The sequence below is a fragment of the Ranitomeya variabilis genome, chromosome 3 (assembly GCF_051348905.1).
Source record: "Ranitomeya variabilis isolate aRanVar5 chromosome 3, aRanVar5.hap1, whole genome shotgun sequence".
Lineage (NCBI taxonomy): Eukaryota > Metazoa > Chordata > Amphibia > Anura > Dendrobatidae > Ranitomeya > Ranitomeya variabilis.
In genome coordinates, this window is record NC_135234.1 from 545,948,593 (window position 1) to 545,973,292 (window position 24,700).

The following is a 24,700-nucleotide window of genomic DNA, read 5'->3' on the forward strand; positions in this document are numbered from 1 at the left end:
GTTTTTTTGCGGGACAATACGTTTTCAGTTATACCATTTTTATTTCCTTTCGACTTTTTGATTGTGTTTTCCTCCAATTTTTGTTCAACAGTATGATGAAAATGCATAGTTTTTTGCCACGTTTTTTTAGTTCATTTTTTTTGCGATCACTGAAGGGGTTAACTAGTGTGACAGTTTTATAGGTCTGGTCGTTCCGGACGTGGATATGTGTACTTTTTTGTTAATTTTTTTACAACAATATGTGTATTTATTGGTTTAATTTTTTTTTCTTTTTTTTGTTCTTTATTTAATAATATATATTTTTTTAAAGCTCCCGGTGATGATCGTGCGGGCACAGCTCCTGTGCCCCTCATAATAGCCATGACATACTCATACTTCAAAGGTCGGGAACCTTTTCTCAACTATGACGTATGGGTAAGTCAAAGGGGTTAATCTAATGACTAATTTTCAAACAAATGGCTTGTAGGGCAATTATAGACAACATCAGGCAGATCAGTGAGTGTCTGGATGGTGAATTATGCATTTGCACTCTAATCTGTACTGAATCCAAGGACAGTACACTTTTTTCCCAACCTCATTGGGTCTCACTTTAAATTTACGGTAATATCCTAATTTAAGATATTAATCATTTGCTACTCTCATCTTTTGTATCTGACATCTTTGTTGGGATATCCAGCAGACTGGTCTTTGGTAGGGTTGAGCGAAACGGATCGTTCATTTTCATAAGTCGCCGACTTTTGGCAAAGTCGGCGTCTCATGAAACCCGACCCGATCCCTGTGTGGGGTCGGCCATGCGGTACGCGATCTTGGCGGCAAAGTCGCGTTTCTTATGACGCGTTTAGCGCCATTTTTTCAGCCAATGAAGGAGTGTGGGCAGAGTGATGACATAGGGGTTAGGGGCGTGCACGGCTATCATCATTTTATCGCTTGTGCGCAGTAGGGATTTGCAATGTGTAACACGAGATTTTCTGTGCTGGGACGGAGGGGAATATGGGACGGAGGGGAGAGAGAGAGAGAGAGAGAGAGAGAGGAGAGAGAGAGAGGAGAGAGAGAGAGAGAGAGAGAGAGAGAGAGAAAAATATCCCCATCGACGTGCATAGGGTTTCGTGTTCCGGCCGATCCTCGACTTTTCGCAGTAATCGGCCGATTTCGCCCGACTCGACTTTTCAAAAAGTCGGGTTTCGCAAAACATGAGTCGACCCTAAAAAGGTCAAGGTCGCTCAACCCTAGTCTTTGGTAAAAACCAATAGATTGTGTTTGATCCTCTTCAAACAGTTGTTACGGTTCCCCCCAAAAAATATGGGAAGCCGCATAGCTGTATGCTTGAAAAAGGATTTGTTTTATCCGAAACTTTGCCACGCCACTAGGCATTAAAGTCCACTTTTTAAATCTTTTTGTGCTGTTTCCCTTTTTTTGCTTATTATCTGGGAGGCCATTTTAATACTGGTCAGGGAAGAGTGCACACAATAACTTATTTTGTTTGGTGCTGTTCCTATTTTTTCTATCTGTATGAATATATATCTATAATTAATGGGAAAAATTATAGCACAGTCCTAATGTTGTGGGTGCAATGCTTCCACAAACAACCAGCCAAAAGCATCTCTTCTCCCCTCCCTCTCCTCTCCTGTCCCCTCTCTCTCTCCTCTTGTGATCTAGGGGGAAAAGTATTTTTATAAAGATCTTAGTTAGAATATTGGATCACCATTTAATGTTGGAGTAGCTGTACAAGTATCCTTACAGTCACCAGTTAGAGCCCCCAGAATAAACTCACAAATTCAGCAGAAAGGGAAGATTAGGACCAGACATAACACAATTATGCAGTAACGTTAATGTATAGAATGACAAGATCAAAGCTGCTATAAATGGAAAACAGAGAACAATTTGCAGTGACACTTTCAGATGCAGCTAAACAGCAGTGATTATTGACTGGACCCCGCTTGTCACACCACATCTAGGTTTACTTTTGCACATAATCCATACAGTCTAGTCTTTAGCTGTCAGTGGAGATGAATTTATCAATTTATGCAGAACACTGAATGAGTTATGAAAATGTAGAAGTGTCTGATAGAATGGAAAATGTTAGGAAATCAAATATTTGACACGGCAGAAACCCTCTGCAACCCTGCAAAGATTAGGCAGTTACTACAGCCGGAAAATAACCAATATTAAAGGGAATCTTTCACCTCATTTTTCACATATATGCTGAGGCCACCGCCATTAGGGGCTTATCTACAGCATTCTGTAATGCTGTAGATAAGACCCCGATGTAACCTGAAAAATAAGAAAAACAAGTTAGATTATACTCACCTAGGGGCGGTCTGGGTCCGATGGGAGTCGCAGGTCCGAGTCCGGCGCCTCCCATCTTCATGCGATGACGTCCTCTTCCTTGCTTCTGTTGCAGCTCCTGCGCAGGCGTACTGAATTGCCCTGTTGAGGGCAGAACAAAGTACTGCAGTGCGCAGGGGCCAGGAAAGATCAGAGAGGCCCGGCTCCTGCGCACTGCAGTACTTTGCTCTGCCCTCAACAGGGCAATTCAGTACGCCTGCGCAGGAGCTGCAACAGAAGCAAGGAAGAGGACGTCATCGCATGAAGATGGAAGGCGCCGGACCTGAACCTGCGACGCCCATCGGACCGGACCGCCCCTGGATGAGTATAATCTAACTTGTTTTTCTTATCTTTCAGGTTACATCGGGGGCTTATCTACAGCATTACAGAATGCTGTAGATAAGCCCATAATGGCAGTGGCCACAGCTTATATGCGAAAAATGAGGTGACAGGTTCCCTTTAAAGTCTGTTCACATCACGTCTATGTATAACTTATGTAATTCCCATACACTTCTACTAAGAGCGATCAGTATATCTTTGCTGCCTTCAACTATATTGATTTGTCTTTTGATTTGTCTTTTATTACAGCAGACAAAGCAGGAAATGTACTTTATTTACACAGAAAGTCAGTCTTATTAAGAAAATGTTTATCCATATTTATGATATGTCCATGAGTTTTTAAATAGATTTTGGAGCAGACCTACTGGAAAATTCACCTCAAAGAGTATCAGAAGCAGTTTATCATGAGGATTTTAAAGTGGATCCACAGCAAAAACCATGTAAAAATCTCCTTCAGATCATTTCCTTAGAGGGCTTTTCTCAAAATTTTAAATGGTTAAAAATGTAATAGATTTAACATTTTACAATTTTAACCTTTTAAAAATCCCACAAAAATCTATGTTATATATCAAGGTATACTATAAATACCCAGTACCCTGAATAAAAATATGCACGCCCATTATATAGTACAATAAAAGATTGTAATTTATTATATTATGCAAATGCCAGTTAAATCATCAAACACGAAGACATGGCAAAAAATACAAGAGGTATAGAAGAAGGACGATATATTGTGTAAAAAATGCTCCGATATATCAGATGTTGCAAACTATACATTCAACTGATTAAAATTCTAAAAATAAAAAATTATAATAATAATATATATATATATACCCACCGGTATATTCCGTATATACTCAAGTATAAGCCGAGGCACCTAAATTTGCCACAGAAAACTGGTGAAACTTATTGACTCGAGTATAAGCCGCATATGCATTGTCCTGTCCCCATCCCTATCCTTGCATACATGGCTCCCCATCCCTGTATGCATGGCTCCTTATCCCCATCCCATATGCATGGCTCCTTATCCCCTATCCTTGTATGCATGGCTCTCCATCCCTGTCCCTGTATGCATGGCTCCTTATCCCCGTCCTTGGATGCATGGCTCCTTATCCCCATCCTTGTATGTATGGCTCCTTATCCCCTGTCCTTCTATGCATGGCTCCCCATCCCTGTCCCTGTATGCATGGCTCCTTATCCTCGTCCTTGTATGCATGGCTCCTTATCCCCTATCCTTGTATGCATGGCTCTCCATCCCTGTCCCTGTATGCATGGCTCCATATCCCCGTCCTTGTATGCATGGCTCCTTATCCCCGTCCTTGTATGTATGGCTCCTTATCTCCTGTCCTTGTATGCATGGCTCCCCATCCTTGACCCTGTATGCATGGCTCCTATAAAAAAAAAAAAAAAACACATCCTACTTACCTTCCCTGCGTGCATCTCGTTCCGGTGCCAGCAGCTCTTCCTGTTGAGCGATCACGTGTCACCGCTCATTAAGATAATATTCAGTCCATGCCTATGGGAGTGGAGAGACGTGAATATCCATTACCTTAATGAGCGGGGGACACGTGATCGCTCGGCAGGAAGAGCTGCTGGCGACAACCGGAATAAGATGCAGCGAGGGTGCTCAGGGAAGGTAAGTAGGATGTGTGCTGGAAGAAGGCAGCTGCGGCTGTAACTGCGCGCTATAAGAGAAATGAATATTCACTGCCAGCGCACTGAATATTAATTTCTCTTTAGCAGTGGGCAAAGGCTTTAGCTGCGGCCGCCGGCTCCTGCCTCTGTGACCCGCTGCTCCACGGCTCCCCCTCCCCCGCTGTCTTTCTGGGACAATGACTCGTGTATAACCAGAGGGGGCTGTTTTCAGCACAAAAAATGTGCTGAAAAACTCGGCTTATACACGAGTATATATAAAGTGGCATGTAAAAGCTTGAGCATCTCTGGTCAATATTACTGTTATTGTGAATACCGTATATACTCGAGTATAAGCCGACCCGAGTATAAGCCGACCCCCTAATTTAGCCACAAAAAGCCTGGAAAACTTAATGACTCGAGTATAAGCCTAGGGTGGGAAATGCAGCAGCTACCGGTAAATGTCAAAAGTAAAAATAGGTACCAATAAAAGTAAAATTAATTGAGACATCAGTAGGTTAAGTGTTTTTGAATATTGATATTGAATCAAGAGCCCCATATAATGCTCCATAACGTTTATGATGGGCCCCATAAGATGCTCCATATTAAAATATGCCCCATATAACCCTGCATAAAGGTTAATAATGGCCCCATAAGATGCTCCATAGACACATTTGCCCCATATAGTGCTGCACAAACGTTGATTATGGCCCCATAAGATGCTCCATATAGACACTTTCCCCATACAATGCTCCACAAATGTTAATTATGGCCCCATAAGATGCTCCATAAAGATATTTGCCCCATACAGTGCTGCACAAACATTAATTATGGCCCCATAAGATACTCCATATAGACATTTGCCCCATATAATGCTGCACAAACATTACTTATGGCCCCATAAGATGCTCCACACAGACATTTGCCCTATATAATGCGGCACAAATGTTAATTATGGCCCCATAAGATGCTCCATATAGACATTTGCCCCATATAATGCTGCACAAAAGTTAATTATTGCCCCATAAGATACTCCATATAGACATTTGCCCCATATAATGCTGCACAAACGTTAATTATGGCCCCATAAGATACTCCATATAGACATTTGCCCCATATAATGCAGCACAAACGTTAATTATGGCCCCATAAGATACTCCATAGACAATTGCCCCATACAGTGCTGCACAAAGGTTAATTATGGCCCCATAAGATGCTCCATACAGACACTCGCACCATTTGCTGTTGCTGCGATAAAAAAAAAAAAATCACATACTCACCTCTCGTCGCTCAGGCCCCGGCACTTGCTATATTCACCTTTCCTCGTTCCGCTGCTGCTCCATCTTCACCGTCTTCTGCACTGACGTTCAGGCAGAGGGCGCGCACTAACCACGTCACCGCGCCCTCTGACCTGAGCGTCACTGCAGAAAACGCGAAGACGGAGCGGCAGCGGAACGAGGAAAGGTGACTATCGCGCAGCGCTCCCCCTCCCAATTATACTCACCTGCTCTTGGCTCGGTCCCTGCAGGTCCCTGGTTCCCCGGCGCCGCAGCTTCTTCCTGTACTGAGAGGTCACCTTACCGCTCATTACAGTAATGAATATGCGGCTCCACCTCCCATAGGGGTGGAGCCGCATATTCATTACTGTAATGAGCGGTACCATGTGACCGCTCAATACAGGAAGAAGCTGCGGCGCCGGGGAACCAGGGACCTGCAGGGACCGCACAAGGAGCAGGTGAGTATAAATAGACAGCACCCGCTCCCCCTCCCCTGGCGACCCCTGGGTATGACTCAAGTATAAGCCGAGAGGGGGACTTTCAGCCCCAAAAAATGGGCTGAAAATCTCAGCTTATACTCGAGTATATACGGTAGTTAAAAGGAACCTGTCAGCAGGATTGTGCTGAGTAACCTACAGACAGTGTCAGGTTGGCACCGTTATACTGATTACAATGATACCTTGATTGATTAAATCCAACTTTTGGTTGTTGTTTAATTTTTATTTTCAGTTTTTAGTTAATGATCTGCTCGTGCCCCGGGGCGGTCTGTGGGGGGGTCTTTATGTGGTGCTCTGATTAGGTATTCATAATGCAGACTGCTGAGAGGTTACTGATGCCTCATTGACCTGCCCCCTAGTTTACATAATGAATATGTGTACATCAACTCAAAATTGAAAATAAAATAAAGATTAAACAACAACCACAAGATGGATTTCATCAACCAAGGTATCATTTAAATCAGGATAACGGCACCGACCTGACACGGTCTGTAGGTTACTGTGCAAAATCCTGCTGACTGATTCCCTTTAACCCTTTCGCGCCACAGCCTGTTTTCGCCTTCGATACTGGGCCAATTTTTTCAATTCTAACCACTGTCACTTTATGAGGTCATAACTCTGCAATGCTTCAACGCATCCCATGGATTCTGAGATTGTTTTTTTTCGTGACATATTGTACTTCATGATAGTGGTAAAAGTTCTTCAATATTACTTGCTTTTATTTCTGAAAAATATAAATTTGGTGAAACTTTTGAAAATTTCACAATTTTCAAAATTTTAGCCCCTTCACGACATGCGTCGTACTAGTATGGCGTATGCCGCGTCCCTCCCTTTGATGTAGGCTCTGGAGCTGAGTCCACATCTTTTCCGGCGCATATCAGCTATTCAAAACAGCTGACATGTGCCCCTAACAGCCGCAGGTGGAATCACAATCCACCCGACGCTGTTAACCCATTAAATGCCGCTGTCAATCTCTGACAGTGGCATTAAGGCTATGTGCACACGTCAGGATTTCTAACAGAAATTTTCCTGACAAAAAACGGACATTTCTGCCAGAAATCCGCATGCGTTTTTTTCGCGTTTTTGACGCGTTTTTTCCAAATGCATAGAATTGCGGGAAAAACGCGGAAAATCAGCAAAATTAATGAACATGCTGCTTTTTTTACCGCAATGCGTTTTTTTCGCGGAAAAAAAACGCACCATGTGCACAAAACATGCAGAATGCATTCTAAATGATAGAATGCATAACGCATGCGTTTTTAATTAGTTTTTATAGCGTTTTTACCGCGAAAAAACATGAAAAAAAACGCGAAAAAACCTGAACGTGTGCACATACCCTTAATGTGATAGCGCCGGAAGCCGAACGGTCGGCATGACAACCAGAGGTCTCCAGCAGACCATTATGGTTCTCATAGCCGGATTGCTGGTGGTCTTCACTCATAGCACGTAAGCATTTCTGCTACATACAGGCGATCTGATCATCACCTGGGTGTAGCAGAGGCGATCGGGTTATTGCAGCTTCTAGTTTCCCATGAAGACTATTGAAGCATGCAAAAAGTAAAAAAAAAAGTTTTTAAAAATCTTTAAAAAGATAAAAGTTCAAATCACCCCCCATTTGCCCCATTCAAAATAAAACAATTTAAAAAAAAAAAAAAAATCTACATATATTTGGCATTGCCCTGTTCAGAATCATCCGATATATCAAGCTATAAAAAGAATTACCGTAATCCGATCTGTAAATGGTGTAGTGGAAAAAAAAAGTCAAAACGCCAGAATTACGTTTTCTTGATCGCTGCAACATTGCATTAAAATGCAATAATGGGCGATCAAAAGATCGTATCTACACCAAAATGATATCACTAAAAAAGGCAGCTCCGCACTCAAAAAATAAGCCCTCACCCAACCCGAGATCATGAAATATGGAGACACTACGGGTATTGGAAAATGACTCAATTTTTATTTTTGTTTTAAACAAACTTAGGATTTTTTTTCTCACCATTTAAATAAAAAACAACCTAGACATGTTTGGTATCTACAAACTCGTAAGGACCTGGAGAATCATGATGGCAGGTCAGTTTTAGCATTTGGTGAACATGGTAAAAAAAAATCCAATAAACAGTTGTGGAATTTCCCTTTTTTCGCAATTTCACCGCACTTGGAATTTTTTTCCCATTTTCAAGTACACGACATGGCAAAAAAAAAAAATGGTGTTGCTCAAAAAGTACAACTTATCCTGCAAAAAATAAAGCCCTCACATGGCCATATCGCCAAAAAATTTAAAAAGTTATGGCTCTGGAAAGAAGGGGAGCGATAAATAGAAACACAAAAAAAGAAAAAGGGCTGCAGTGTGAAGGGGTTAAACTTTATTACCTTAAACCAGAAAGTTATGTCACCCAAAATAGTTAATAAGTAACATTTCCCACATGTCTACTTTACATCAGCACAATTTTTTAAACATAATTTTTTTTTTTACAGTTATTATGAGGGTTAAAAGTTGATCCTCAATTTCTAATTTTTTTAGGGATCACATCACAGTTGAAGTGACTTTTAGGGGCTCATATGACAGAAAATACCCAAAAGTGACACCATTCTAAAAACTGCACCACTCAAGGTTCTCAAAACCACATTCAAGAAGTTTATTAACCCTCCAGGTGCTTCACAAGAATTAATGAAATGTGGAAGGAAAAAATGAACATTTATCTTTTTCCCACAAAAATGTTACTTTAGCGCCATATTTTTAATTTTCACAAGGGTAACAGAAGAAACTGCACCATAAAATTTGTTGTGTGATTTCTCCTGAGTACGCCGATACCACATATGTGGAGGAAAACTACAGGTTTGGGCACATGGCAGGACTCGAAAGGAAGGAGCGCCATTTCACTTTTGGAACACAAAATTGGCTTGAATCAATGGCCGACGCCATGTCGTGTTTGGAGAGCCCCTGATGTGCCTAAACAGTGGAAACCCCCACAAATGACCCCATTTTCTAAACTAGACCCCTCAAGGACTTTATCTAGATGTGTGGTGGGCACTTTGAACCCTCGGGGCTTCACAGAATTTTATAATGTTGAGACGTGAAGATTAAAAAACACATTTTCCCAACAAAAATGTTGCTTCAGACCCATTTTTTTTTAATTTTCACAATGGTAACAGGAGAAAATGGATGCCAAGATTTGTTGTGCAATTTTTCCAAAGTACGCAGGTACCACATATTTGTTGGAAAGAGAATGTGCAAAATTTTAGATTTTTCACACTGGAAAATGGGTAAAACTGGTGCCAAAATGTGTTACACAATTTTTCTGAACTTGGCAATACCCCATATGTGGCTGTACAGTACGGCTTAGCTACACAGCAAGACTCTGGAGGGACGGAACGCTATTTGACTCTTAAAGAAAAAAAATTATTATAGAATAGTTTCCAGACTCCATATAAAGAGCCCCTAAACTAAATGCCATAAAAGCAGAATCCCCCTCAAGTGATCCCAGGTTGGAAATTATACCCCTTTGGGAATTTATCTACAAGTGTAGTGATGATTTTTGACTCCATAAATGCTTTCCAGAAACAAGCAGCAGTGGATGTTGCTGAGTGACAATAGCAAACTGCTGTTGTAGTGAGCAGTACGTTATGCCCAGCCAGTGCTTCTGGAGACACGCACCCATAAGTTAGGCGGGCTCTTATCACTACAGAAATGCCAAATGTGGATGCTAAATGTGGTTTAGGTACACTGTGGGGCTGTGAAGGGAGGAGGACATTGGGATTTGGGAGCACTGAGTTTCTTTTAGGGGGTGAGAAGCCATAACGTTTTTCCAGAGCCTTTGTACTAACCAGTAACGTGGAAGCCCCCTATATTTCCGTTAGATGATGGACCTAAGTGGGGATTTGCTTTTTTTGTGGATTGAGTTGAAGCTTTTATTGGGAACATTTTACATGATATTTGGGATCACATTTATCTGATGCTCTACGCTGACCACTTACTTCGGGGTTCCCATCTAAATCTCAGAGTGACGTGATTCAGGTGAAACCTCCAAGGGATCCATTCACTATAATGAGGAGGCAGAGTTATGCTGGAATCAGTCTGGCCTCTGTTCAGTGGTGTCCTTCATTTCAGAGGTGCACAGGTCCTATGGTGTCCACATTGCCTCCATCTGCCTCATTATAGGGAATCTTCTGCACGGGATAAATGTGCGCTGAGCCTTACTGCGATCTTTGGGAGGTAGCATGAAAAAAAATCAACAGCAGGTGAAGAATTGATTTTATTTATTTTTTATGCTGTTTCTTGTGCGGTATAAGTGATTAGGTGACTTTATTCTTCGGGTCACTGCGATTACAGCGATACTAGATTTATATAGAGTTTTTATGATTGGCTGCTGTCACACACTAAAAGACTTTTTATAGCAAAAACAAGTTTTTGCATCACTATATTTTGAGAGCTATAATTTTTCCATATTTCGTCCGACAGAGTCATGTGATGGCTTATTTTTTGAAGGACAAGTTGACGTTTTTATTGAAACCATTTTCAGGCACATGACTATTTTTTATCGCATTCTATTCTGATTTTGGGGGGAACGAATGATCAAACACCAGCAATTCAGGAATTTGTTTTTAGGGGGTTTTTTATTACCGTTCTGCGTGTGGTAAAATTGATAAAGCAGTTTTATTCTTTGGGTCAGTACAATTACAGCGATACCATATTTATATCTTTTTTTATATTTTGACCATTTTTCACAATAAAAACTATTTTTTAGAAAAAATTATTGTTTTTGCATTGTTTTATTCTGAGAGCTATAACTTTTATTTTTCCACTGTTGAAGCTGATGGCAGCTTGTTTTTTGTGGGACAAGATGACATTTTCATCCCTACCATTTTTATTCTGATCTAACTTTTTGATCGCGTTTTATTCTACTTTTTGCTTGGCGGCATGATGAAAAAGCATAGGTTTTTACTCCTTTTTTTACGGTGTGCACTGAAGGAGTTAACAAGTGTTACAGTTTTATAGGTCGGCTCGTTCCGGATCTGGCGATACCAAGTATGTGTACTTTTTTTGTTTTTACATAAATATATGCATTTATTGTTTTAATATTTTTTCCTTTTTTTTATTTTTATTTTGAGATTTTAATTGTTTTTTAATACTTTTAAAACATTTTTAGTGTCTGCGCACAGAGATTGACATGCTGCGGCTCATAATCCCGCACCACCACCGCCCGTGTGCCGACTGAGGACCACACGTACCGTGCAGGAGACAGCGCTAGAGTTAAGCGCTGTCCCCTGCTTTTGGTGCTGAAGCCGGCATTCATTCCTTCTCCCCAGCAGCATTCGCTGAAGAGAAGGAATGAAAAATCAAGGTTTTGTTATTTTTTTTGTGTTTAAAATAAAGTTCGTGGTCACCTCCCACCTCCCACCCCCTGTGCGCCCGCCCGCTTGCATTAAAATACTCACCCAGCTCCCGCGATGCCTCCTCTCAGCGCCGGCAGCTTGTCCTGTGTAAGCGGTCACGTGGTCCTGCTCATTACAGTGATGAATATGCGGCTCCACCCCTATGGGAGGTGGAGCCGCATATTAATCACTGTAATAAGCTTTTTTTAACAAAAAAGAACAAAAACTTGATTTTTCATCTCTTCTCTCCTGCAGGGGAGAAGAGATGAATGCCACCTTCAGCACCACACGCAGGGGGGACAGCGTTTACTGTAGCGCTGTCTCTCCTGCACGGTCCTTGTGGTCCTCAGGCGGCACACGGCTGCCGCACGTGTGCCACACTGATGTGCCACGTGAGCACACGGACACGGATAACTCCGGTACCGATTTCTTTCGGCCTTAGGGAGTGCAAAAAATGTGAGGGAGTCAAGTAGGGCATATAAAACCGGGGAGTGATATGCTCCACCAAAAGAAAAAGAGCGACCATCCACCAAAATTGTAAAGTAATTATTAAAACAAGCAACTTTGCAGTTTGTCTTTTATTAAAAGTCCTTTTCATTCTCAAGAACAGAGGAAATTCTGAATTTTATTGTTTACTGGTTGTTGCCAAGGTTATCGGTCACAGCTGTAGCTGGCCTATTAGATAAGGAGTGCAGTGCTTACAAGCTCTTTGTAATAGAGCTTGTAAGCCCTTTCATGGAGCTGTCCAAATCACTGGACCAACTAGCTACAGTGCCCCTGTATACCTCCATCCCTGCCTCTGCTAGTAGCATAGGAGAGCGCATAGTTGTGCTATTGGATAGAACTGTTAATCAATCAGAAGCAGACCACCCCATGGCAAGCGGGAAACCAAGAGGCAGGAGAGTGCTGCCTTCCCTAACAGCAATCTTTAGAAAACTCCTTTAAAGAGATGGTTCTATTTCAATGATTTATGAAACAGACACACAATTTGTTGCACATAAAGCAATATACATAGGTAATGATATGACACTACAATGCTGATTGTAGTAAACTGCAGATTATGGAAGCGTAATCAAACCTTCGGAGTAGGAAAAATGGTGTATCCATCCTCTTCATTGCGAAAACCAAACATTTTGAAAACAAAAAACATCATTAGGCTGCCGTCACACTAGCAGTATTTGTTCAGTATTTTACATCAGTATTTGTAGCCAAAACCAGGAGTGGGTGATAAATGCAAAAGTGGTGCATATGTTTCTATTATACTTTTCCTCTATTTGTTCCACTCCTGGTTTTGGCTTACAAATACTGATGTAAAATACTGACCAAATACTGCTAGTGTGACAGCAGCCTGAGGCCGGTTTCACACGTCAGTGGCTCCGGTACGTGTGGTGACAGTTTTCTCACATACCGGAGACACTGACTCACATAGACACATTAAAATCAATGTGTCTCTGCACATGTCAGCGTGTTTTCACGGACCGTGTGTCCGTTTGAAAAACACGGAGACATGTCAGTGTTCGCGGGAGCGCACGGATCACACGGACCCATTAAAGTCAATGGGTCCGTGTAAAACATGTACCGCACACGGATGCTGTCCGTGTGCCGTCCGTGTGCCGTGCAGAAGACAGCGCTACAGTAAGCGCTGTCCCCCCAGCTTGTGGTGCTGAAGCCGCCATTCATTTCTTCTCTGCAGAAGCGTTCGCTGGAGAGAAGGAATGAAAGATCATTGTTTTTTCATTTTTTTTGTGTTTAAAATAAAGATCCTTGTCACCACCCCCCTCCCACCCCCTGTGCGTCCGCCCGCTGGAAATAAAATACTCACCCGGCTCCCTCGATGCTTCCTCTCAGCGCCGCAGCTTGTCCTGTATGAGCGGTCACGTGGTGCCGCTCATTACAGTGATGAATATGCGGCTCCACCTCCCATAGGGAGGTGGTGACAAGGATCTTTATTTTAAACACAAAAAAAAACAATGATTTTTCATTCCTTGTCTCCAGCGAACGCTGCTGGGAAGAAGGAATGAATTCCGGCTTCAGCACCAGATGCAGGGGACAGCGCTTATCTCTAGCGCTGTCTCCTGCACGGTCCGTGTGGTACCCAGTCGGCACACGGGCGGCACACGGCTGCCGCACGTGTGCCACACTGATGTGCCACGTGAGCACACGGACACGGATAACTCCGGTACCGATTTTATCTGGACTTGTGGGACAGGCCTTAGGATAAGTGAACACAGTGAGGGGGAATTTATCACAGTATTTTTGTACAAAAATTGAGAATTTTTGTGATTTTATAAAGTTCAAATGTGGATGGGAAAGTCGGCATGGTAATCAATGCAAATAGATGTAAGGATAAATTCATACATGTGTGTATGTAATAGACAGCACACAGATGGATTACGGATGGTATCTGTGTGCACTGCTGACTGTTCACATTAAGGATCTATTCATTGAAATCTATGAGATTGGTTGGAGAATCAGATCAAACTCAAGACATATCTCTACAAAAATAAGCTTGACAAAGGTCCACATCCTGGACTGAAACGTCGCATATGGGCCAATAAACCACATTTATTTTTTCCACTGAAGTGCTGCCTTCATTTTTCTGGATAATATCATGAGGTTTGGTACATACCAGGAGGGATTTTTTTCACCCTTTGTTTTCTTTTTGTGCTGCTTTTTGTTTTCTTTTTCTACAAAAATAAGGAGATGTGATAAACACAGAACCAGTACTGTCTTTCATGCCAGTGTTCTATTCGTGTTGTAGAACATGTACCCATTATAATCTATGAAGCTGCTCACAATTCCGTGTTATGTGCAGAATATGTATCATTTTCTTGAGTACAAAAAAAAAAATCACTGACATCAGAATTTGGCCTAAGGATGAGTACACACATTTTGCTTCATAGCCCTATGTCCATTGGTCACACTGTCTCGCCCTAATGACTGATCCACAAATCAATTTTCTCCAGCAGTTTTGGTGGCTCGTACGTCACTTTCTCAGGGAATCAATTTGGACAGTATTTGTAAGATAAAACACACAGAGAAAACATGCAGGAAACACTTCCACCTGTTCTGTGCTTTGGATTATAGACCTCAGTATGTCATGTAAAGCTGGATACACACACAGCGTTTTACTGCATTCAGTTATTGAATGTATTTCTTTCGGTTTCTATGAACAATGAGACGGATGTTGATTCAAAGTCTTTAGTGAAGTATTAAAAAGCATTTTTTTTAAATCAGCATGCTTTGGGTACTGCTTTTTTCTTGTGCTTTTAAAACAAAATAAAAATGACTAAAAAAAATCTATAAAAAACACTTGAAATTCATGATTTCAACGAGTGTCTAAAATCTGAGAAGATGTACGGTAGTTTTGGAAGAAGTCCTACATTTACATAATAGTATGTCTCCTGCGCAAGCGTACTTATCTGGCCTGTTGAGGGCAGAGCAAAGTACTGCAGTGCGCAAGCAATGGGAAAGGTCAGAGAGGCCCAGCGCCTGCGCACTGCAGTATTGTGCTCTGCCCTCAACAGGGCAGACAACGTACGCCTGCGCAGGAGTGTGGTGCCAAAGAGTTTGTGTGGATGACACAGGGATGCGTCATGCACACGAAGCAAGAAGGAGGACAGCATCGCAAGAAGATGGGAGGCGCCGGACCAGGACCAGTGACAACCTTGTACAGGTCCGCCCCGCAGGTAAGTATAATAATTGACTTGAATGAGTCTGACCTGCAAAACTTGGGCAGAATAGGACGTGTGATGAGTATTTCTAGTATTGGATAGCTTGGTCAGTGAAAACAACCGATTTGCGAATAGCCGCACTGACTTGTATGGGTTCTTGGGCTGCAAGCAAGTAAGAATATTGTATGAGAATAAGCCTTTATAGCCTGATCACATTTATGAAACACTTATTATAGACAGGTGACATGAACATCATGAAATCCTTCTCAGACTGCATCTCTCATCCAACATCTATACCAAATATGCTGAGTTGCCAGAACCATAATTATCAGCCGACCGGAGGTAATTGGGGTGAGCAGAGATCCCCACACTAAGTACGCCGGGTGACACAAAACAATCCAGCTGCACTCCAACCTGAGAAAATACTCTAGCTCAGCACATCCAGAACATGAAAATCCAAACCCACACCAAATAAAGCCTCATTGCTTACAGCCAGACTACTGAACACAAATGCATTGTGAAAAGTTTATATTACACCCACCTGCTTGGTGAAAGGAGTACAGCGCAGCAACTGGACACGCCAGAGACTGAATGCCAGAAGTATTAAACGTCACATATTTGTTATAATGCCAGCAATGCTGGAAACGGAGAACTGGGAATTGGTCCCTGAGCATTCGCTTTTTCTCCAGAGCTAAAAAATAACCTTATTTAGTCAATTCAGAAAAATGAGAGGCCACATGAGAAGGGAACAGAATAATATGATTGTATGCATCTTTATACATATAAGGCCGGCGTTACACTAGCGAGTTTTACAGACGTATGAGAGGTGCAGAAAATACGGATTGCATACGGTTACAATGATTCTCTATGGCCCATCTCCTATCTGCCGTATTTTACTGATCCGTATTATACGGTCTTGTACGGCCGTAGAAAATCGCAGCATGCTGCGTTTGTCACTGTACTGCGCAAAAAAAATCGCCAATGAAAGTCTATGGGGGCGAGAAAAATACGGATTACACACTGACCAGCAGTGTGACTTGCGAGAAATACGCAGCGGTGTAAGGGTACGTGTCCACGTTCAGGAAACGCTGCGTGTTTGACGCTGCATGGGGCCGCAGCGTCAAACACGCAGCGTCCAGATTTTCCAGCATAGTGGAGGGGATTTTTTTTAAATCCCGTGTCCACTATGCGTGGAAACACGCATCCGTCGGCCCTGCGACTCCGGACATGCTGCGCGTCTTTTCAGATCGCAGCATGTCCGTGTTCCTTGCGGTGACGCTGCGCCGCCGCAAGGAATAACACAGGGCCCTATGCGAGGGGTGCGATGATCCCGGATGTGTACAATGAACATATCCGGCATCATCGCGTCCCAGTAGGGGGCGGGGCTTAGCGCCGAGCGGGTTTGCCGCTCCGACGATACCGCCGGCCATCCTGATCGTGGATACGTATCCTTATAGAGAAAAGCCGGTAATTCAGTGCGGTGTACAGTAAAATCACACTGACAGAATAGAATAGAATAGGTAGAATAAATGTCTACACATAGAATATGTATGTATATATCTACTATATAATTGTCTAAGGGTCACTTCCGTCTGTCCTTCTGTCTGTCTGTCACGGATGTTCATTGGTCGCGGTCTCTGTCTGTCATAGAATCCAAGTCTCTGATTGGTCGTCGCAAAACGCCCACGACCATTGCCACGACCAATCAGCGATGGGCACAGTCCGACAGAAAAATGGCCGCTCCTTCCTCCCCGCAGTCAGTGCCCGCTCCGTACTCCCCTCCACCCTCACACAGGGTTAATGGCAGCGGTAACGGACCGCGTTATGCCGCGGTGTAATGCACTCCGTTACCGCTGCTATTAACCCTGTGTGACCAACTTTTTACTATGCCTATGCAGCATGAATAGTAAAACGATCTAATGTTAAAAATAATAAAAAAAAATAAAAATCGTTATATACTCACCGTCCGTCGGCCCCCGGATCGACAACAGGCCTTTCCCGCTCGCGACGCTCCTGTAACCGGCCCATGCTGCGATCTCGCGAGATAATGACGTAGTGGTCTCGCGAGACCGCTACGTCATCATCTCGCGAGACCGCAATGCGCTCTTGAGACCGAAGCGCACGAGCAGCGTCGGTAACGTCTTCGCTTGGATGCGGGGGCTCCGGAAGGTGAGTATATAACTATTTTTTATTTTATTTCTTTTTTTTAACAGGGATATGATGCCCACATTGCTATATACTACGTGGGCTGGGCAATATACTACATGGGCTGTGCAATATACTACGTGGCTGGGCAATATACTATGTGGCTGGGCAATATACTACATGGGTTGGGCAATATACTACATGGGCTGTGCTATATACAGTGGGGAAAAAAAGTATTTAGTCAGCCAACAATTGTGCAAGTTTTTGCAATTAAAAAAATGAGCGAGGCCTGTAATTGACATCATAGGTAGACCACAAATATGAAAATAAAAATGAGAAAACAAATCCAGAAAATCATCTAGTCTGATTTGGCAAGATTTATTTTTCAGATTATGGTGGAAAATAAGTATTTGGTCACCTAAAAACATGCAAGATTTCTGGCTCTCACAGACCTGTAACTTCTTCTTTACGAGACTCCTCTGTTCTCCACTCATTACCTGTAGTAACAGCACCTTTTGAGCTTGTTCTCAGTATAAAAGACACCTGTCCACAACCTCAAACAGTCACACTCCAAACTCCACTATGGTGAAGACCAAAGAGCTGTCGAAGGACACCAGAAACAAAATTGTAGCCCTGCATCAGGCTGGGAAGACTGAATCTGCAATAGGCAAGCAACTCGGTGTGATGAAATCAACTGTGGGAGCAATAATAAGTTAATGGAAGACATACAAGACAAATGATAATCTCCCTCGATCTGGGGCTCCATGCAAGGTCTCACCTCGTGGGGTCAAAATTATCACAAGAACGGTGAGCAAAAATCTCAGAACCACATGGGGGGACCTAGTAAATGACTCCATAGAGCTGGGACCACCATAACAAAGGCTACCATCAGTAACACACTACGCCACCAGGGACTCGGATCCGGCAGTGCCAGACGTGTCCCCCTGCTTAAGCCAGTACATGTCTGACCCCGTATGAAGTTTGCTAGAGAGCATTTGGATTATCCAGAAGAGTATTGGGAGAATGTCATATGGTCTGATGAAACCAAAGTAGAACTATTTGGTAGAAACAAAACTCGTCATGTTTGGAGAAGACAGAATGCTGAGTTGCATCCAAAGAACACCATACCTACTGTGAAGCATGGGGGTGGCAAGATCATGCTTTGGGGCTGTTTCTCTGCTAAGGGACCAGGACGGATGATCTGTATACATTAAAGAATGAATGGGGCCATTTATCGTGAGATTTTGAGTGCAAACCTCCTTCCATCAGCAAGGGCATTGAAGACGAAACATGGATGGGTGTTTCAGCATGATAATGACCTCAAGCACACCGCCAGGACAACAAAGAAGTGGCTTTGTAAGAAGCATATGAAGGTCCTGGAGTGGCCTAGCCAGTCTCTAGATCTCAACCCCATAGAAAACCTTTGGAGTGAGTTTAAAGTCTGTGTTACCCAGAGACAGGCCCAAAACATCACTGCTCTAGAGGAGATCTGCATGGAGGAATGGGCCAACATACCACCAACAGTGTGTACCAACCTCGTGATGAATTACAGAAAACGTTTGACCTCTGTCATTGCAAACAAAAGATATATAACAAAATATTGAGATGAAATTTTGTTAATGACCAAATACTTATTTTCCACCATAATTTGCAAAATAAATCTTGCCAAATCAGACAAGGTGATTTTCTAGATTTGTTTTCTCATTTTGACTCTCACAGTTGTGGTCTACCTATGATGTCAATTACAGGCCTCTCTCATCTTTTTAAGTGGGAGAATTTGCACAATTGGTGGCTGATTAAATACTTTTTTTCCCCACTGTACTACGTGGCCGGGCAATATACTACGTGACTATACAACGTGGGCTGCGCAATATCCATCTGAAGGGGTTAAATCATTTTACACCAAGGAGCTCTGCTAAAGCAGCTGTCCCACGCTCGAGTTCATATGAGGACATCCAGCAGAGGGCGCATCACCGCGACTCAAGGTAACTACAGGACATTCCCCTGCACTCCATTCATTCCCTGTATTTTTACAACCACGAGCACAGCTGCTTTAGCAGAGCTCCTGGGTGTAAAATGATTTAACCCCTTCAGATGGATTTACATTTTGGGACATGACCTGAACGGCGGAAGGTATGGGATATTGTTGTTTTTTTATTTTTCCTTTTTTACAGAACGAGGGTCTTCAGGTGGATTAAGAGACTAATAAAATATTAAAAAACCCTGTGTCTTTATTTCATTAAAGTACTTTGTAATAATGTGTGTGTGTGTTTTATTAACCATTTCGTACTATTGGATTAATAATGGATAGGTGTCATAATTGACGCCTCTCCATTATTAATCTGGCTTAATGTCACCTTACAATAGCAAGGTGACATTAACCCTTCATTACCCCATATCCCACCGCTACACGGGAGTGGGAAGAGAGTGGCCAAGTGCCAGAATAGGGGCATCTTCCAGATGTGCCTTTTCTGCGGTGTCTGGGGGCAGATGTTTTTAGCCAGGGGGGCCAATAACCATGGACCTTCTCTAGGCTATTAATATCTGCCCTCAGTCACTGGCTTTACCACTCTGGCGGAGAAAATTGCGTGGGAGCCCACGCCAATTTGTTCCGCAATTTAACCTTTTAATTTAATAGCTAGAGGGCCCAAATTTTGCACATACACACTACTAACATTAGTAGTGTGGAATATGCAAAAAAAAAAGGGATATGAGATGGTTTACTGTATGTAAACGATGTCTCATATCCTGTCGGGTTTGGGAAGGAGATAGCAAAAGCCGGCAATTGAATTATCGGCTTTTATGCTATCTAGCGCTGAATTATATATATATACACTCACCGGCCACTTTATTAGGTACACCATGCTAGTAACGGGTTGGACCCCCTTTTGCCTTCAGAACTGCCTCAATTCTTCGTGGCATAGATTCAACAAGGTGCTGGAAGCATTCCTCAGAGATTTTGGTCCATATTGACATGATGGCATCACACAGTTGCCGCAGATTTGTCGGCTGCACATCCCAAAGATGCTCCATACAAGGCAGGATGGATCCATGCTTTCATGTTGTTTACGCCAAATTCTGACCCTACCATCCGAATGTCGCAGCAGAAATCGAGACTCATCAGACCAAGCAACGTTTTTCCAATCTTCTACTGTCCAATATCGATGAGCTTGTACAAATTGTAGCCTCAGTTTCCTGTTCTTAGCTGAAAGGAGTGGTACCCGGTGTGGTCTTCTGCTGCTGTAGCCCATCTGCCTCAAAGTTCGACGCACTGTGCGTTCAGAGATGCTCTTAGGCCTACCTTGGTTGTAACGGGTGGCGATTTGAGTCACTGTTGCCTTTCTATCAGCTCGAACCAGTCTGCCCATTCTCCTCTGACCTCTGGCATCAACAAGGCATTTCCGCCCACAGAACTGCCGCTCACTGGATTTTTTTTCTTTTTCGGACCATTCTCTGTAAACCCTAGAGATGGTTGTGCGTGAAAATCCCAGTAGATCAGCAGTTTCTGAAATACTCAGACCAGCCCTTCTGGCACCAACAACCATGCCACGTTCAAAGGCACTCAAATCACCTTTCTTCCCCATACTGATGCTCGGTTTGAACTGCAGGAGATTGTCTTGACCATGTCTACATGCCTAAATGCACTGAGTTGCCGCCATGTGATTGGCTGATTAGAAATTAAGTGTTAACAAGAAGTTGGACAGGTGTACCTAATAAAGTGGCCAGTGAGTGTATATATATATATATATATATATATATATATGTGCCTCAATGACATATATATATATATATATATATATATATATATATATATATATATAGATACTGTATATATGTTTTAACGAACATTTGAGCACATAGATCCATTAGATGTCGGTGTTGCAAGCCTGCGAGAAAATATCGCAGTACGGATGCCATACGGATTACATACGGAGGATGACATGCACAAAATACGCTGCCACACCCTGCCTACGGATGACATACGGATCACTATTTTGGGAACATTTCTGCGTATTACGGCCGTAAAAAAAGGACCGTATTTTCATACGCTGAGTGTGACGCCGGCCTAAGTCTGTATTTACCATACTGGGGCAGGCAGTGAGAGTGATTTCAGGATTCTATTAACCCCGTATACACAGCTGATCGGGAAGGGGCACTGAAAGTGATGTTCTGTGTGTGCTAAGTGATGTACTGTATGTGCTGCCGAGTCAGGATGTCTGCATTATATCACCGCTCCATCTACCCACATCTACTGGGTTATCAACACACATTTATTGGGTAAGTATGGAAATTCTTAGTACATTGGTTCGGCTTTCAGCCAATATGGGTTTACCATGAAAAATAAGGGAATAGAAAAGTATTTTGAGGAGTTACAGCAATGATAACCTTTAAACTCTCCTCCTTATTTATCTATGTGACATGAACCTGTTATAGACAGGTACAAAAATGAAGGGAGGAACGATCCAGTGGGAGTAAAAATGTTCTTTTAAGGGTAAAACTTAGCATTTATTCAAGTATAAAAAAATTCCAAAAATACAGGCAATATAGTGTAAAATACTGTTACCAGGACCTAATAGTGTCGACAATGTCTTACTCATGACAGGCGATCCCGGTATGTGTTGCGGCTGTCTACCTCTGCAAAACATGCAGCCGCGGGGACTCGAATATATGATCCGAGCACGCCCCAAGATAAAATACCCAGGCATGCTGGATAACACGTTATCCGAGCACACTCGCTCATCACTACTTAGAAGCTCTTCCCTAGTGACTGCAGAGCAGTTTTAGCTCCTGGTCCCGGCCATTATCTCATATATCAACATCGGGAGCACACAGTTCGAGTCAGCGGATCATCAATGCTGTTGATGCAAACTGTCAATCAAGCAGGAGCTGAGAGGAGGGGGAGCAGTGCATTCCTAAAGAGAGCTGGTGGAAACAAACCTTTAAGAACAAGGTGTCACCCACACTGTAGGAAAGACTAAGTGCAACGCGAAGGGATAAGCGGAAGGGAACCCAACACTAGGGAAGGGGAGAGTGGAGACACCTAGGTAGATCTAATGTCACCCTGTCTGCCCTAAGTGTCCCTATATAGGTTCCGAACCTATTGCCGAGCAGGATACCTAACCCCAGTCTGACCCTGGCAATAAGCCCTGCATAGGGAAGGACAGGATAGCACTAGTCAATCCCCACTACCACTAAAGACAGATGGGATACACAAACAAGGGGAACGCAGCTTGAGTAGACTCAGAGTATCACAGACGTCCTCCAAACACCAAGGAGGAAGATAGTCGACTGCTATAGTTCCAAGCCTCAACAGGAAAATGGAAATATCATCAGCAACTCCCAGCAGCCAGCTGGGAGTTATAAACACCCAGGTCCAGGTGTGTCAACTAGAGCCGAGAAAGGTTGCTACTGGTTCCTAAAGTCAGAAGGACTACGAAGAAGTCTGCAAAGCCAACCGCTGAGACCTTCTGCAGTTAGATGCAGTGTGACTGTCTGCAGCCTCTGACACACCCGTGACTCAACTGGTACCATTTCATGACCGAATCCAAATAATTGCTATAACTAATATTGATTCTACAACATCAAGATATTAGGGGTAATATGGTTTATTTTTAGTTGTTCAATGTAGTCTACTATGTCTATAGCATGAGCAGAGCAGAAGATCTAGATTTAGTTTGCTGTATAGCTCATCAGACGAAAGTATGAAATGTCGTGTGCAGTCTGTATGCAAAATGGCTAGTACAAGGACAGCACAGGGCCCAATACAAGTCAATGTGGTAGTTCACATGAACGTTTTTACACATGGACCGAAGGTCTGCATGTAAAAGAAATGGCAGCATGCACTACTTTGATACGTATTCTGGATCAGATTCACCCATTCATTATAAGTCAAAAGGTGCTAAAAAAAAAAGATGACATACGGGTTACCATCCATATGAGATGCGATTTTCACAGATACATTACAATTATAAAGATAGGAAACTGTATTTGTCCTTTATTATTTATTAAACTATTTGTGTAAAAAACGGATGCAGCACGGATGTACAAACCGACATATGGATTACATGGATGGATAGAAAAATCAGACACGAGGGCGGCATACAGATGTATATGGATGAAAAATTATAATTATTTTCTGGACGTAAAATGAACAATTTTCCACATGCTCCTGTGAACCCAGTCAAATGCTGATTTTTCACGTGTCACATGTCAATGTTCACACACTGCGTTTTTGCAGGAGTTTTTTTTTTGCAAACTTCAAGCTGTGTTTTATACAGTAAAAGCAAAAGCTATGAGATTTCAGAAGTCTCAAGCACACACTATTTTCTTTTCCTGACTGAATTGGAAAACTGCTGCGTTTTTGAAAACTGCAGCATGTCACTCAGTGTTTTTTCACCAAAGCAATGAGTAAGTGCAAAAATGCAGCAGGTACGCAGATATCAGGTTTTGGTGCGTTTTTGGGGCATCATGTTTTTTTGGGGGGAGCACTAAACTTTATCAGCATGCACAAGAAACAGCAATATATAATAAATACACAGCAAAAAAAGGCAGCAAAACATGATTTTTGTAAGCAGCTTCTTTAATGCTAAGGGTATGTGCACATGTTGCGGATTTGCCTGCGGATCCGCAGTACCATGTAAACCTATGGAAAACAAAATGCGGAAATGCTGCGGTTTATATTCATGTCAACTCTTTGTGCAGATTCCATTCAATAGGAATCCACAGGTGTTAAAAACGCAGGTGAAATCCGCAGAGCATTTTACCTACAGATTTTTTAAAAGCTGAGTGGAAAAATCCGCACAGAAATCCGCAACGTGGGCACATAGCCTCAGGCTGGTTTCACATTTGCGGTTGTGTCCGCAGCGTTTCTGACGCATGCATCCGCATGTGTCGTGATTTCATATCTTTGAGGCCGGCCTCACACTAGCGAGTTTTACGGACGTATGAGCGCATAAACTACGTCCGTAAAACTCGCAAAATAAACGGCACAATTATTCTCAATGGGGCTGCTCCTATTAGCCGTATATTACGGATCCGTAATATACGGCTTTCTACGGCCGTACAAAATCGCAGCATGCTGCGTTTGTCACCGTATTGCGCAAAAAAAATCGCCAATGAAAGTCTATGGGGGCGAGAAAAATACGGATTCCACACTGACCAGCAGTGTGACTTGCGAGAAATACGCAGCGGTGTTAGTGAAAAGTCGGTAATTCAATTGCCGGCTTTTCATTTCTCCTGCACAAACCCGACAGGATATGAGACATGGTTTACATACAGTAAACCATCTCATATCCCCTTTTTTTTGCATATTCCACACTACTAATGTTAGTAGTGTGTATGTGCAAAATTTCAGCGCTGTAGCTGCTGAAATAAAGGGTTAAATGGCGGGAAAAATTGGCGTGGGCTCCCGCGCAATTTTCTCTGCCAGAATGGTAAA

At 42.7% G+C, this 24,700-nt stretch overlaps 1 protein-coding gene across 17 annotated transcripts in view; it reads right to left on the reverse strand.

Annotated features, from left to right (window-relative positions):
- MBNL2 (muscleblind like splicing regulator 2) overlaps window positions 1–24,700 on the reverse strand; it is a 257,792-nt gene that overhangs the window by 223,477 nt on the left and 9,615 nt on the right. The window contains exon 2 of one of the 17 annotated variants that reach the window (XM_077297129.1): window positions 14,073–14,130. The exons of the other annotated variants lie outside the window; for them this stretch is intronic. The gene's annotated coding sequence lies outside the window, so the exon portion shown is untranslated. The remainder of the gene's footprint in view (window positions 1–14,072; window positions 14,131–24,700) is intronic. 17 annotated transcript variants of the gene reach the window in all.